This window comes from Denticeps clupeoides, chromosome 2 (genome assembly GCF_900700375.1).
Source record: "Denticeps clupeoides chromosome 2, fDenClu1.1, whole genome shotgun sequence".
Classification (NCBI taxonomy): domain Eukaryota; kingdom Metazoa; phylum Chordata; class Actinopteri; order Clupeiformes; family Denticipitidae; genus Denticeps; species Denticeps clupeoides.
This window is the reverse complement of record NC_041708.1, coordinates 19509345-19525476: the sequence shown is the minus strand read 5'-3', so window position 1 is coordinate 19525476 and position 16132 is coordinate 19509345. Positions and strand designations below refer to the sequence as shown.

Below are 16132 nucleotides of genomic sequence, written 5' to 3'. Positions count from 1 at the left end.
GTTGCGTCAGTTCTGCGCATATATGAAAACATGATCACCAAAATGATTTTATGTGACAAAAATATTGTTCAAAGGTTGTTTAATACATTTATTTGTTAAATACATTTTTAAAAATGAATAGTAAAACCATTTATTATTATTATTTTATAATGTATTTATTTATTTACGTGGTCAGCATCGCGGTCCTCATTTGCATTTGTGACGGCCCGTGGGCCGCAGGTTGAGAACCACTGGTCTAACATATGAAACAGGAAAAACCCGCCTTGTAATCCATTTATTTCAACAAAGTAATTGTATTCTGATTATCACTCATTTAAACAGTAATTGTAACGAAATACAGTTACTCGTGTTTTGTATTCTAAATACGTAACGCCGTTACATGTATTCCGTTACTCCCCAACACTGGTATAGGGGTATGTTTTCAACTGTTTTTAAAAGCTAAGTTGGACGGAGAGAGTTTGATCCTACTAGTAGGATTGCCTTTATTACAACATGCATCACATGGAAGTTCAATGATGATTATTCATTTATTTTACCTTTCAGTTGAAATATTCCTTCAAATATCCCGGTAAATAAAAAAAAATATCCCAGTGAGAAAAACTGGGCAGCGGATCGGATCGGTGCGGATCCGGATCCAGTGCTCCAGTCCGGGCTTTGGCGTCGCCCCGCTGGAGCCCCGGTGCTGTGATGCAGCAGAAGCGCAGCGCAGCGCAGACGGTCAGGTGCGAGGAGCGGAGCTCGCCGTTCGGCACTCGCGGCGACCCGCTCTCATCCCGTTTCCCCGTGATTTTCCCCAAGCCTGCTCGCCGGCAGCACGGCTGGCGACAGGAGTCCGGCGGAGGGTCGCCTTTTTGCGTTTACGGATTAATCCCCCCGCCGAGCGAGCTTTAATCTTCGCGGCAGCAGGTAGGAAAGTGCGTTACCTCCCATTCTACCCTCCGTTCATCTCGGCCAACCTGGAGGCTGAGACTTCCAGTGACCGGAGAGCGGCAGCGTGATCATGACTGCAAATATTAACGTGTTTTTAATATACGAACGTGTTTTAAGAATGTACATCTGTTACGAAATGCAGGCTTTTCAGTGTGGACTGTGGCACTTTCCCCGTGAGGCAGCACGCTGTGGCTACCAAACTTATTTTCCTCTAAAATATCGCGACTGCCGATGGACGTCTGGAGCCTCAAGTCGGTCTGTCGGCGACCGCCGGCGACACATGCGACAGCGCGCCGCAGTCTACGCGCCTTTACGCGCGCACTTCAGCCAGCCTGCAGAGCGCATGGCTTCATCTGTCCTCCCGCGAGTCCCCGACGGTTCGTCTGGACGCACATTTAACAACGAAGCATCTCGGCCACGGTTCAAAACATGCGTGGATCTACATTTTTACATTTACGTCTGTGCCATTTATCAGACGAGTTTATCCAAATTGACTTGCAGTTAGTAGTGACAGGGACAGTCCCCCATGAGACACTCAGGTTTTAAGGGTCTCACAATGGTAGTAAGTGGGGACACAATGGTAGTAAGTGGGGTTTGAACCTGTGATTTTGTGGTCTTCAGGATCATAGGTGATTATGTCACATACTAGGTTATTACCACCCTATATACACACACAAATATATACGGGTTTCAGGGACTATTTTCCATGTGTGCATCAAAAACAGATCAATATGTAGTGATAAACTAGAAAACAACCTTTTTTATTTGTTTGTATTACATCTAGGCCAAATATCTCACTTGCCTATTAATTAGATAGAGACTGCTCGACTTTTCTGAAATTTCAGTTGAAAACACATACCTGCTGTACTCACCATGATGGTGTTTGCTAGTGAATGTGATTGTCATTGTGAAGCACAGCACACAGTGACAGAACAAAATGTGTCCTCTGCTTATAACCATCACCCTTGGTGGGCAGTGGGCAGCCATGACAGGCGCCCAGGGAGCAGGGTGTGGGGACGGTGCTTTGCTCAGTGGCACCTTGGCGGCTTGGCATTTGAACCGATTACGGGTGCGCTTCCCTTCCCGCTGAACCACCGCTGCCATATGATAGGGGCATGACACCATGACACCAGTTGATTCGGTGTGTTGTTGATGATCAGGGGCTTCTGTGTTGCATGAACGATCTACTCAGGACCAGTTTGTTAACCATTTCAAATAGGATTAGATGAACAATATGCCATACATTCTTCTCATGTGATGGGCACGGCAACCTGGAAAGGCCAACACGGCTTAGAGAATAGTCCCAAAAGTAAGCAAACAAATAGCCAACTCTGGTGTTAAATTTAACCCCTGTGTTCCACATTTTTAGAACAATAGAATAACAATAAAAGCATCCGGAATGAGTTCACACTCTTGCTCTCTGTCCCAGTCTTTCTCTTCCAACAACCAAAAAAGGTCTTCATCCAAGCTTCTTATCTCTCAAAGCAGTGGCGAGTGTGTGTGTGTGTGTGTGTGTGTGTATGTCTGGGTAAATGATAGAGACATTTCCTTTCAAGTTGACATTCTTCCAGGTCTTTCTTGTCCTCTTTTCTCACCATGTTGCATAATTCATTCAGAACCTAAGAGCTTTATCTCTCCCCGGTCCAGACCCAGATCTCGGCGGCTCAGTGAGTGTCCAGGTGGGCAACAATTGTAAATTGGGATCCAGTCCAGTAAATGGAATGTTATTTTTTTTAATATTGATGGTAATATATTGAAGTATACCTTGCCAAGAAAAAGTGTATGTTTTGCTGTTTATAGAATATTGGTCTGCGTCAAAACGTATTACAAAAAGGTATTTAAATGCTGTAATAAATGGTGAACTTAGTGTTCTATTATGTGGGTGTGGGGGGGCAATCCAGACATTGTCAATGCTGCAAATGGCTATGGTAACTGGAAATAGCAGTTACAGAATGGAATTTAAATGTAGAAAGACCCATTGTCACTTGAGTTTCAATGGAATGCTGTTTTCACCCATGCAACTCTGTCACTTATAACATCATCGATTATTAGAAAACCCGTTTTAACGATCTTAGTGCAGCTAAAAACACTTGCACCGATTAATGAAGCTATAAAACTGGCCTTCACAATAGTTCATTATCTGCTACCTTGTCACTGGCTATTTCTTACGATTTTTCTAATACTCTCTATTCTATCAATATACTCATTTCTAAACTGTTGATCAGTAGTGTAAATGAGAACATTAAAATGTTTATGATTGTACAGATTGTATAGCTGCAAGTGCTTAAAACCGTAGACAACACCAGACATTTATTCCATGCCTTAATTAAACATAATGACCACAGCGCACAGTACATTACCAGAGCAGAATAAATACCAGAACTGACAGATGATTTGAGTAGCGAGTGCCAGTGAACGTTAGCGGTGACCTGACTGTGAATCAGCCTGATTAAATGGAGCTCCAGATCTACGCCAGGTCCTCTTGTCCAGTGTGCGTTTGCATTCGTACGTGCCGTTGTCACTGTATTGAACCGTCTATGCTCGAGCTGTCCTCTTTCGTTTCCCTGGCAAGACAGTTTGATTCAGGTTAGATCAGTTTCAGGGGCTTTGTGCTTTTTTAGGCCACTGTCCTGTGCTGGCCAGAGGCTTACAATGCCAAAAAATCTTCCCAGGCTTGGGTTCCCACACGAAAGAACACATTTGTTCTGGATAGAAAGGAAACCAAAGGAAAAGATTCTGCTTGAAAGGTTCCTGATTCATAAAAAGAGTTTTCCACCTGTGGTGGAATCATTCATGTTTTCCTAACCTTTTACAAGGAAAAATGCTTCAAAGCGGGATGGAACGTGAGTGGCATTGTGTTAGACAGGGTCAATAATAATAGTAATAATAATAGTTCAGGGTGACTATTGTACCAGAGCTAACACATCTTTGGGTCCAGGAGGAAAGAAGGTGCAGAAGCAGGACATCGGGAATAATAAAAACAGGCATGATGGCCAAAAATGTCCATAAAGACCAGGACCAGGAGCACCTGCTGTGCCTGCCCCATGGCCCCTGGGCATCACAGGAGCAATGCAGATGAGCAAATGTAGAAATAATAAATAAGGGCAAAGAAGATGGTGTCTGTCTTATCTGTGGTGAAAATAAAAGCTAGTTATCAGTTGAAAGGAGCTCTTGTGTTTCAAGTCCAGGTCGAGTCCAGGTCAGTCTGTATAATCTGGTTATGTGATATAAGAAGGCTGCACAGACGAAATGTACATTTTTGACTATTAAGTAATTAACACATAATAAACTGAGGACTACTGCATTAGAACTTGATATTAACTTTTTTTTTATTCAGTATTGCAGAATTCATGATGTTTTTTTTATTCCCATCAGACAATAACATTGTGTGGCCTGCTGAAATAGTCATTGTCACGCAGTTGTCATTCTCATACCGTCCCTATTCCAATTTTAATACAGATTAATCCCAAGAGAGAAAATATCTTTTTATGAGTCGAACTGCATTTTCTGACTGGGACATACTTACTGAAGTGGCAGAGGCATGTGTTTATGGTTTATTGATATGACCTAGATCAGACTGATGTGGTATTATTACGTTGATCTGCAGCGTGCTGACAGAGATGAAGCTGGAGATATTATACCGATGCAGGTAGAGGCATCACCAAACCACAATAAGGCCACTCAGTTTCATAGTGTAAAGGTTTTTCATTGTTATGCATTTTATTGCAAAGCTGAAATGCAGTTTCACAGATCTGATTTGAGAACAGTGGAGAACATGTAGAGACCACTTTTGTTTTATTTTAAAAAGCCAGGTCATTTTTGATGCTGTCTCTCTCTGCTCCCATTTTTGGAGGTGGGCGCGAGTGTATTCCTTTCTTTCCCAGAGCTCTCCCAGCTGGAGAGCGCTTTAAATAATGAATGTGCTGCAGTGTGTGTATGTGTGGGTTCCCACTATGGTGGCGCTGAATAAAACCATTAACTAAAGTTGTTTTGCAGACGCATTTACTGCCAGGCTGAGTGTATGTGGAAAAAGTAAGATGCCATTCCAGCTTTTGCCATGTTACAGTGCATCTGGAATATTTTCACAGCACTTCACTTTTTTCCCCGTGCCTTGTTATGTTATAGCCTTATTCCAGAATGGATTTTATATACTTTTTTTAAACCCAACTTCTACACACCTTACCCCATAATGACAAAGTGACAAAAGTTGGCAGGGTCACTGAATCACAGTGTAGAATAATATTTTGGATATTAATATTTTATGATGTCCCTACCGTTTGGTCAAAACAGCTCATTATCTTTTCATTTTCTCTCCCTCATGTTGGAGGCAGAGTGATATTTCTTCATTTATTTCCCATGTTCCTCATGTTCCTTCCAATTCTTAGTTGTATCATTGCTGCTTTTTTATGTGTTCAGTATTTGGTTCTAATGACCCTTTTGTTGGCTTGTTTATACGGTCCCTGGGAATGGTTGTGCCTGAGTGTTGCTTGGCATCGTGATGAAACCGTGCTGGGATGTCTTATGTCATCTCCACCGATGGAGCCTGAGGGGTCCACTTTAAATTGTCCCTGCCCTGTAGTCTTTCCCTCATCTCTGCCTGAGGGCGTGGCTACCGTGCCCTGATCCAAGCCCTTGAGCATAAGCTCCATACCCATTTACGGTATTGAAGTCTTTGTTTAATAGTGACCTTTGGTCCGGACATAAATCCCTTCCGGAGAAAAAAATGTGGGCAGCAGGGGAGCATCCTGGTTGGAGATCACTTCTCCATCTGTCTCCAGCAGTTTCTCTGATACAGCGGGCCAAGTTGGGGGAGGCTGTGTGAGACACGCTCATCTTTCCTTTGTGGGCGCAGAGGGGATAGTGGTGAACTTGTGTGACCACAACCTAAACCTGCAGTTCGCCTTTTGTAACCAAAACAACCAGGTAACCAAGAAAGGAGGGGAGACCTCCAGTAGAGGGTCTCAATTCAAGAGAGGTAATGGGGATCTTTTTTATGCATACAGTTAAATGCAAGTCAGGAATCAGCAGGACAGCGTTCAGGTGAGTGCGGCGAGTTCATATGTGCTCTAAAGAAAAACATTTCCATCTTGAAATGTTGTCACGGGCAACACCACCGCAGGGAACACTTACCGGGTGACAGAACTAATACAGATCCAGAATACATTTATACCAATATAACAGGTAATGATACTCAGGGGCAATCAGTGAGAAGTGGACAAAAAAAACAGGAAAAAACTGTTTGTGTTGGGACAGTACTTCCCCCTCTATGGCGCTGTAAACCTCAGGTATATCCCGGGGAAGGTGCATCCACAGGACCTCGGTACAAATGTACATCGTGGTCATATTAAATAAAAGTCATTTAATGCTAAGGCTTAAAACTGCAGCCGTCTGAGGGCATAAGACTGAAAATGGACAAATGGCAAAAATGGTCCAAGAAGTGTCCTTGAAACTGTGATCAAAGCACACACTTTGTCTTCAATCCTTCAGGAAGAAGTCCCATCAGCTGGTGACCACACCTTCATAGCCAGCTATAGATCTTTCAAACCTCGAATTTTACGCATGAAGCCATTCTGTTAGTTGTATTATATTTTGTCACATTGTCGACATCGGGACCAGACACACAAATATTGCATTTTGTAATCAACTTGGCTGATAAGGAACTAATATTAATTTCTGACACTGTCTAGGTAAGCCACACCTCCCAGAACCTAACATGACAGAGTTAGGGTTTTAGAGACTCAATAATAATATAATTTATAATATATTAATAATATATTATAATAATATACTATAATACTTTGAATATTTTATATATATATTATAGTGCCTTGTACATACAGATACTCCTTTATTTATGTATAGGACCTCATAAAGAGACAAATGTGAGTGTGTGTGATAAGACAGTGTAAACGATGCACAAGAGAAGAATCTTTCAGACTGTGTGAGGGGGTTGTGGTCTGCTGTCTGTCTCCATGCACTGCAGCTCATTTCTGCAGCTCATTTCTCTCCCTTTACCCCCAACTCATGCTCTCTCACACATCCCTGAGCTACGTAGCTCACACTATATGTACACACACACACATACACATACACACACATTGCCTGTTAGCTGAGATAGGGAAAGCCTGCCAGCCTCGTGCCCCAGTTGTGCCACAGCACCACAGATGCAAAAAGCACCATCCCACAGGGGGACGTGTGTATGTGTGTGTGGTAGTGAGGTTGAATGGACCTATAGGAACAAGTGTTTGTCACAGACTATGAATATGAGGCTATGTTGCCCTGGCTGCTGGTGATGTGAGCGTTAGACATGATGAGCGACGGCCCTCTGAGATTCCAGAAGTCTTCAACTCTGCCTTGAGATCCAATGGGTGCCGTGTTCACTTCTGCAAGCTCACTGATGACGAAGAAGTCAAATAATGGAGGAAAATAGCATTCTAGGGGGGTTTACTTTAACTTAATGAAGGCATAAACTGAAAATGCTATAGCCAGGCATCTCTGTAGGACTGCCAAGTTGTCGACTACAATGCTAACGCTAACATCGGGACAAGGGGCTGCTGTTCTGCCACATTAGAAAACCTTCTGAGAAAACTTAAGCTATATGCAAAGAAGTATACCTGGTATACCTGTGAGGGATCAACGACCATCAGTAACAGACCAAGAGCTAGTTATCAGTGATTTTGATGTGCGCGTTTTTTTTTGTCCCCAGTGACAAGTGCCTTTCTTGTGGCCACATAGCTGTTTTTATCGCACAGGGTTGCTGCCTAGTGGCAAACAAAGTGGACTCTTGACCAGAATGTTGCATGTTTGAATGCACAAAGCTGTCAACATGAGGTACTAAGGTACCTTCAGCAAGGTATCATCCCCACACACTGCTCCCGGGCTCTCCTTTGATTGTGAGCAATGAGTGAATCGGAGTGACTCGTTTGAATCTGTGCATTTGTTGTTGTCTTTATTTCAGTCTAAAATCAACTTATTTTAGTGAGGACTTTAGTAGTAATACATTAATGTCACACACTTGATCTGTTCTCCTGATCTGTGTATGCTACCTTCCACCGGTTAATGTTGTGTGCTGTTCATTTCATGGCACTGTCTGATTTGAATGCTGATGTGTGATGCATATGAATGAAAACAGCTATATTATATTTAAATGTACTATAACATTCATTAAAGCAAATGCACATGACATCATGATAGCATTTCAATAACAATTCTTGCTAACTGGAGTGAAAAATGACCTTCTGCTCCCTTCCTGTTGGTCTGTATTCTATACAGACTTCGGTCATAGTTTGGTTCAGTAGAGAATGTTTTCAGTTTCTTTTTTATCTACTGAACAGTGGTTTACTGAACAAATGGCTCTCACTAATATTAATACTCCCAGGTACTGTGCAATTAAATGCAGTGTAGTTATTGAAATCTGCATTGTAGTACTGTTAATATACTCACTTTGTATTGACCATGGATGACAGTCAGAAATAAATAATATTCATATTAGGAATAAAATTGGCTCCTCTGTAAACTAGTGAAATGGGACTACACAACAATCTTCTTATATCGGTCACAACAGTGTTACTTTAGTGTGGTGGTTTGAGAACCTGGGATTGCCCACGGCAACTGAAACTGCTTGTAATGACACTGGTCTGGTCCCACTGGAGGGTAAAATTGGCCATGCACAGATTCCCTGTTTACGTGGTGCAAGTCGTTGTTTGGGGGCTTATTTTCAGCAAATGCAAGCCGGTTGAGCGCGCAGAGCACTTGCACCATCTGTTCCACAAGGAGCCACTGTATCAGGATTGGATTAGAGCAGTCGGCAGCTGTGGGCTTTCTGGTGTATCGGTGCCTGAAACAGCAAGAGGGCACGGGGGTTAGAGTCTTAGCGAGCACCCAAGTGACAGTTTGCAGCGGAAGCCTGGCGGCTCTCCAGATCCGAGGACAAATTACTGTAATGATAAGAGTCATTGTGCTATTTTGTCATCTCAGTTGCTCTGCTATAATGAGGTGACATGTTTACTCACAAACAAACTGAATTTGCATACCAAGCTAGGACATGCTTCATTTTTTCCGATTAAAATTTAAGGCTGTAGGTTTTGCTTTTAAAATTATGCATGCAAATGATAGGGATGTCATGAAATATGGACGTGTCAATTGGAACATTAAATATTGACATATTACTGAGGCAATGATTTATTAAGATTAGCTACTATTTTAATGAAATAATTTGTCCACTTTTCATCTACTTGGCCCTTCATTTATTGCTGATGGCGATCACCATCACCAGGGCCCAATATACAATCTGTATGCCTTGTTAAATATTCACCATCAGGCAGTTCCGTCTAGTGTTTCCTTCTTACATGACAGTCACTTGGGGCATTGGGCATTCTCACCCAGGGCGAAGCCCACCACAGGTTGCACACATGCACATTATCCACTCACACCTATGAACTGGGCACATGCCATCAGATGGCGTGAGGAAAGTAGAGATTCTGGAGGAAACCTGCTCCAACATAGAAAGAGGATGCAAATTCTGCTCACACAGAGCCTGAGCCACGATTCACAATCACAACCTTGAAGGTGTGAAGCCCTGATGTTAACCACTGCACCACAAGCCACTTCACAATAATTTGATCATTTGAGAGCTGTATATTTATTCACTTTGATCTCAAATATGCTGACATTTAAATATTGCTCAGCCTACATGGTTTGCATTGGTCTGAAAATAGGGCGTATAATTAGATTCACTTAACAAAGGAGCCTCTTCATCTAAAAAATATTAGTGAAAATGAAGCTTATCATTAGAACAAAAATCATGTGCAGCTTCTAGCTAATATTATTCCTTGGGTCTATATTTAGCTTTTCCTTTCAAAACAATGTCTTTTGTTGTGGTCCCAGAATGTTTTGACAGCTACGGTCTTGTTATCAGCCTAGATATGAATGTTACCTTATGACTTGTTCTAAAATTATATAAAGCCATGCTTATTTAGGAACACATGCTGCATTGGGTGTGCAAAGGATCACTTTGCAGTCAGGAATTATTTTATTAATTCTTTTACTACAGGAAGGCAGTTTCAGATTAGGAATATGTGTGTATATAATATACATATATCATAAATATATGATTAGTAAGTGTGTGGCCAGTTTTTTTTTATAAACTGATTTATCATTTATTTACTAAATAATTTATGATGTCTTATTTCTGAATAAGATGAATAAAAAGTATATCTGTGTTTTACACAAGCTGTAATGGAGACAGGTAAACTGTTATTAAAGCCTTCAGGGCATCATGTTAATCATTTAAAGAATGTATGTATGTGGGTGTGTGTATCGGAGTAGAATAAAGTTTAATCATGACTCAGGAAGACCGTGAAGAGTCCAAACAGAGCTAAAACAAGTTTGATGAAATATAAGGTCACAGCATCATAAGACTGTGTGTCATACCAACATCATTCTTGGAACTGATGTCAAAAGTTGCTGTGACAAAGATCCTTTTCAATTATCACAGGCTTAAACTTGAATTAGAGAAATTAATCTAATTGAGTTAGTTGCAATAAAAGACTGTAATTAATGGTGATTTGAACTTATTTGCTTATATTTTTGGTTGGACCATTTGTGGTTATGTTTAAGTCCATTTGGATGGACTTAAAATAATAAGACTTCAGACCAGCAAGGCCATCATGCATAGGACTACCACTGTACTTGCTTAGACCCCGCCTCCTGACGCCTTGGCCTGACTGGCCTCTGGTCAAGGAGGACCCAATTGAACTAGACTTTTTTTGATGAGGTTGACTTGCAGGCCGTTTAGCCAACTCCTGGTGCAGCATCTTTCATCAGAGTTTGCATCCTTCATCACCCTGTTTCGTCGAGTGACTTCTAAACAGGAGAGGGAGTGGGCTTCCCCCCACCTGCACGAAAGCTGATGAGATATGTGGGTTTTTTCTGCCCACTGCTCCAACGTCCACTCAACATCTTTCACCGTTTTTTCCCGATTTCGTCACGGAGCTCACCTTGTCCTGGTCCAATGGGACAGTGTTCACTCTGTATTAAAAGAGATTTTTGTCTTTGCATGTAGTGTGAAAGATACAATAAACGGTGTTCCCACCTTTCTGCCATCCCCTACGGGCCAGCCAGGGGTCCCCACTTCATCTGTGGAACGGCTGCTGTGCTGGGTTACAGTTTGCAGTTTTGGACATGCCCACTGCATTTCTCTGGGGTGATTCAAACTCAGGTGTCAAGCAGCAAGCAGTGTGGGGATTCTCAGAGACTAAATATGCAGAGCCTCTTACACAAACAGACCATTCAACCTGCTCTTCTCACAAATGCTGGTACAGCCGATTTTTGTGTTTTCATAGAGAAAACACAAGCACCTGCACATGTACAATTTAAAATTGTGATGCTTATATGAATACTGTGTACTGCCCTTTGGCATGTTACTGGCTCCTTGCACTTTTACAAAATGCTTGGAAGCATTGCCTGCCCCACTAGGGCATTGGCATTCTGCTGTATTTGGATGATCTGGTGTTGATTTTGAAATTTAAAGTGAAAGCACAGCAGCACACAGTTGCTCTCTTGTCACACCTGCAGTGTCTGGGTTTTTTAGTGAATGTAAGAAAGAGCTTGCTATCCCAAGCTCAGAAATGATCTTATATGGGTCTGGAGTAGTGTAATGAACAAATCACTTGGTGAACTACACTCTCCTGAATCATTTTACTCTGAGACGACCTATGATCTCTATTGTTTTAACAGATTTAGTTTCCAGATTAACAAACCTGAAAGTATTGAGAAGATAGTGAGACTCACTAGCTGTAGCTGGAGCTATGAAGGGATAGAGGGGTTCAGGTTTCAAGATTTTTATGTGTCATGTGCATAGATATAGCAGTACAACACACAGTAAAATGTATCCTGAATCACTCTGTTTTGACTGTGAATATTTAAAGTAATAGTTGTTAAAATAAATAAAATAGAATAAAGGGGAAAATTAAATAGTTCTAGAAAAGGGAAGTTTGTGAAAAAACGTCAATTTTGGCTTGGAAAGCAATGAAAGGTTAAAAGACAAGAGGATGAAAGGATGAAGGGGAAGAGTGAAATCATTGTTGAATTAGTTCATTTCCTGGAATTGGTAATTTAAAAGAAAGAAAGTTGAAGAGCAGAGTTAAAAATGCTAAGGCGGGATAGTCACGATGTACAACGTGCAAATATGGTGAAGTTTGGAGCACCAAATGCTAGCATGCTAACATAAAAAATGCTAACAGGGTGTGGCCCTGATGAGCCACATTAAATCTGGTGACATTTGGACCATGTTCAACAATTTGTCATAATTAACGATAACATGCTATCATCAAAAATGCTAATGGGCATTGGCCTTAATGACTCGTGTTCAATTTATTGACATTTGGGACATGTCAACTATCTTAGTTGGAAGACTGAAAATGTTTACCATTGTACCTTTGTAAAATGAATAGGCTTTAGTGGGAAGACCACTGTTGCTCTATAAAATGCATGGGGTGAATTGGAGGATGGAGTGATGAAAAGAGTGGAGGATAGGGGGATTAGTGGAGAAAGTTTAAATGTGCTTGAATTGGTTACATTGGTTGGATGGGTGAAATGTGTGTTGGTTGGAAGGCTGAAAGTGTGACCACTGTTGCTCTGAAAAAAGTTATGTGGGTTAATGAGCGGATGGAGGAATGAAAAGAGTAGTGGAGGTTAGGGGGATGAGTGGAGAAAGGTAAAATGTGGTTGAATTGATTACATGCATGGGAGTGAATGGATGGATGGAGTGATAAAGAAATAGTGATAAAGGAGGAGTGTGGGAGAAAAAGTGAAAGAGAAAATTAAGTTGACTTCAGATGAAGGTTCCAAGTTTCATGTCAAAATATTGAAATGTGAGGAACAGAGGACAGGTTAAATTTCCCATTATAAGTGAATGGGAAAAAGAGGGGTTGAAAAAAAAGGTGTTCGGGTATGGCCACTTCAGTAGTTCAGGTGTGCCCCCCCCTGAGTCTTTTGAACATGAGTGGACGATGAGATGAGGTGAGATGAGGTGACTATAATTTTTTTTTCGTTTCGTTCTGTCACGCGAGTCTCTGAAGAACCAGTGGGTTAATTTGAGTTTTTCTGGAAAAATTATGACACTATTTCCTGTCTGCGCTGAACATTGCGGTTGGTGAATGACTCTAATGACATTATCTCTGCAAATGCCCCCTCAACTTCTTTCTCCTCTTCATCCCACCTCCCTCCTTCTCATTAGCATTTAAAGCTACAGACATGGAAACTCTGTGTCTTGGGGAAAGTTCATTGTGGTTCTAGGTTAAAGTGGTTTAAAGTTGCTGTAATTCTGCACCAAGGCTGAATTTCGGAAAGAGACTTTAGATACAATATTCCTGGTTATATACAAGAAGCAAATTTCTACTACAAAAACAGCAACTTACCTGGAGCAGGGTTCGAACCCACAAAGTCTTTTGTCCATTGGATGTTAAATCCAACCCTTTAATCTCTCCACCATCCTGAGCTGCATCACAATTAGGGCTGCAACTAACGATTATTTTAATAAACGATTAATCTGTCAATTATTTTTTTATTAATCGTAGAATTGGATAAAAAACCAAAAACAAGAAAAGCATTCATTTCCAACCCTTTATTCAAAAACAGAACCAAAATCTTTAGAAAGTGCACAAACATGTTGCTCCTTGAGCTGTTATAATAATAATAATAATAAATAAAATAAAAGTGGACTAACACAAAAAACATACACATGTATGCTTTACATCTGCAAATTATTGACATTTATTTTTAAATAAAGTGCCACCTGAGCTGCCAGGATGATAAATAATTTATAAAAAAAATAAAGAACAATACAAATCAGAAAATTTAACAGGATTTGTTTGAATGTCAGAACTTGTTCTCTACACAACACTGCAGATGCACACACTTGCAGACGCACACACTCACAAACTCTCACACTGACACACACACACACACACACACACACACACCAACACTGCAAAAAATGCTTTTCTAACTTAGTAGTTTTGTCCTGGTTTCAGTCCAAATCTCTAAAAAAATCTTAAATCAAGATACATTTACTAGACACTTGAAATAGCATAAGATATTGTCTTGTTTTCTGAAAAAACATCTCAAAATTAAGTGATTGTTTGCTTAAAACAAGCAAAATTATCTGCCAATGGGGTAAGAAAACGAATCTTAATGAGATATAATCTCAAACAGAAGTTTTAAGCATCGCTTAATTTTCTCATGCCATTTTTCTTGTCTTGTAATCTTGATTTAAGATTTTTGAGATATTTGGACTGGAAACGAGACAAAATTACTAGGTAAGAAAAGCTTTTTTGCACTGTAGCTATACATGAAAACAGATTGAAAAATTAATGGTCCAAAAAGGCTAGTGAACATGTCTTTAGTCTTTTAATGCTAAGTAACTATAGCACCCCTGCTTTACTACTGTTATTAACGCGCTAACGCTAACTTGTCATGCTTGTCAAGCTGGATGACGGGTAAACATTTACATTTACATTTACAGCATTTATCAAACGCCCTTATCCAGAGCGACAATCAGTAGTTACAGGGACAGTCTCCCCCTGGAGCAACTTAGGGTTAAGTGTCTTGCTCAGGGACACAATAGGTGAGTGTGTTACCCACTAGGCTACTACCACCCTTCGTCGTCCACGCGGAGACACAGAGAACAGTCCGAACGCCGCTGAACTCCCTTCCTCCTCATCAAACACGCGTTTCAGGTGCAGGATCATGTATCTGTCCTCTACGTCCGCTCGTTTTTTTTTTTTTTTTTGCTCCGCGCTGTCTATTAGGCTCCAAGCTCAAATAAAGTTTTTTTTTTTAATAATCAAATGTCGCCGCATCGCGCGACATAACGGATCATTTAGGAAATTTGTTGCCAACTCTTTTAGTAATCGATTTTTATCGATTTAATCGATTCGTTGTTGCAGCCCTAATCACAATATACTAAAGCTACAAACTTTGTTTCAAAAACTGTTTTAGCTTAGCAACACAAACATGTTATTGGGTCAAGTTCTTGTTCGTGGATTAAGACTCACAACAAAAAAGCATTCATTGAATTGTTAGATTACTTAATGTAACCCCGGTTCTCTGATAACATGAGTGAGGTATCTCACTATGGGAACGACCTCAGCGTGACCGATCGCGGAAGCACCAATGACACCACATCCGTCGCAGACGGACCAATGGCAGCTGCACCCCGGGAGCCCCACCTCCCTATATCAGGTGCTGCAGACCACCGGAAAGGCCTTCTCTAGCATGCTCTTCCCCGTGCCAAGGAGGGGGAAGTGGTGAGATACCTCACTCATGTTATCAGAGAACCGGGGTTACGCTATGTAACCTAACGTTCTCTTTCAAACATTCGCTCGGTATCTCACTATGGGAAAGATATGGCCAACTCCCGTATTGCATGCTTTCCGAAGTACCTCCGTCCGGACGCACACGGAGCCGAAAAGACACTAATCAGCAGCACCAACACTAAGCACAGCGTGCGTGAGCGGTTGTGCTGTGACATCAAGTCGGTAAAATCTAATAAATGTGTGCGGTGTAGCCCAGCCCATATCATGTACAGAAACACCCCTGAATAAAGCCCAAGAGGTAGCTGTAGCTCTAGTGGCCCCTGCGTAGTAAGCCCCTGCGGGGGTGGGAAACCCCATGCATGGTAGGCCATGCCGATTGCCTCCACCAGCCAGCGCGATAAACGCTGAGATGAAATCGATAAGTGATAGATTTGTCTAAAATACTTTTTGAATAAGCGGGTTTTCACCTGCTTCTTAAAGGTGGTGGTAGTCTCGGCTAGTTGAATGAAGGAGGGCAGGTTGTTCCACCAGCCAGGGACAACAACGGAGAACAGAGTTGATTGGAATCGGAGACCCCGTGAAGAGGGAATTTTCAGTCTCCTTTCATTTGCCGATCTGAGAGAGCATGCAGGAGTGTAGCTAGGTAGTATTGTATTGATATAGGTGGGTGCAGTTCCATTTACAGCCCTGTAGGCAAGCATCAAGGATTTGAACTCAATTTAAACAGCTAAACAGTGGAGAGAGGTAAGAAGAGGTGTAACAGGTGAGTGTATTTTGGCTGATTGAAGATGAGACGGGCTGCCATATTTTGGATCATGTGGAGTGGTTTTATGGTGACTGCAGAGGCTCCAGACAGGAGAGAGTTACAATAGTCGAGTTTGGAG

At 41.5% G+C, this 16132-nt stretch overlaps 1 protein-coding gene across 5 annotated transcripts in view; it reads left to right on the top strand.

Moving 5' to 3' along the window:
- Nucleotides 1–669: 669 nt before the first annotated feature.
- The window catches only part of dlgap1b (discs, large (Drosophila) homolog-associated protein 1b), a 112680-nt gene continuing 97217 nt past the window's right edge, over nt 670–16132 (top strand). For 2 of the 5 annotated variants that reach the window (XM_028963801.1, XM_028963785.1), the window contains exon 1: nt 674–906. The gene's annotated coding sequence lies outside the window, so the exon portion shown is untranslated. Of the gene's footprint in view, nt 907–16132 lie in introns of all 5 variants that reach the window. The other 3 variants (XM_028963818.1, XM_028963810.1, XM_028963828.1) reach the window with 3 other exon arrangements.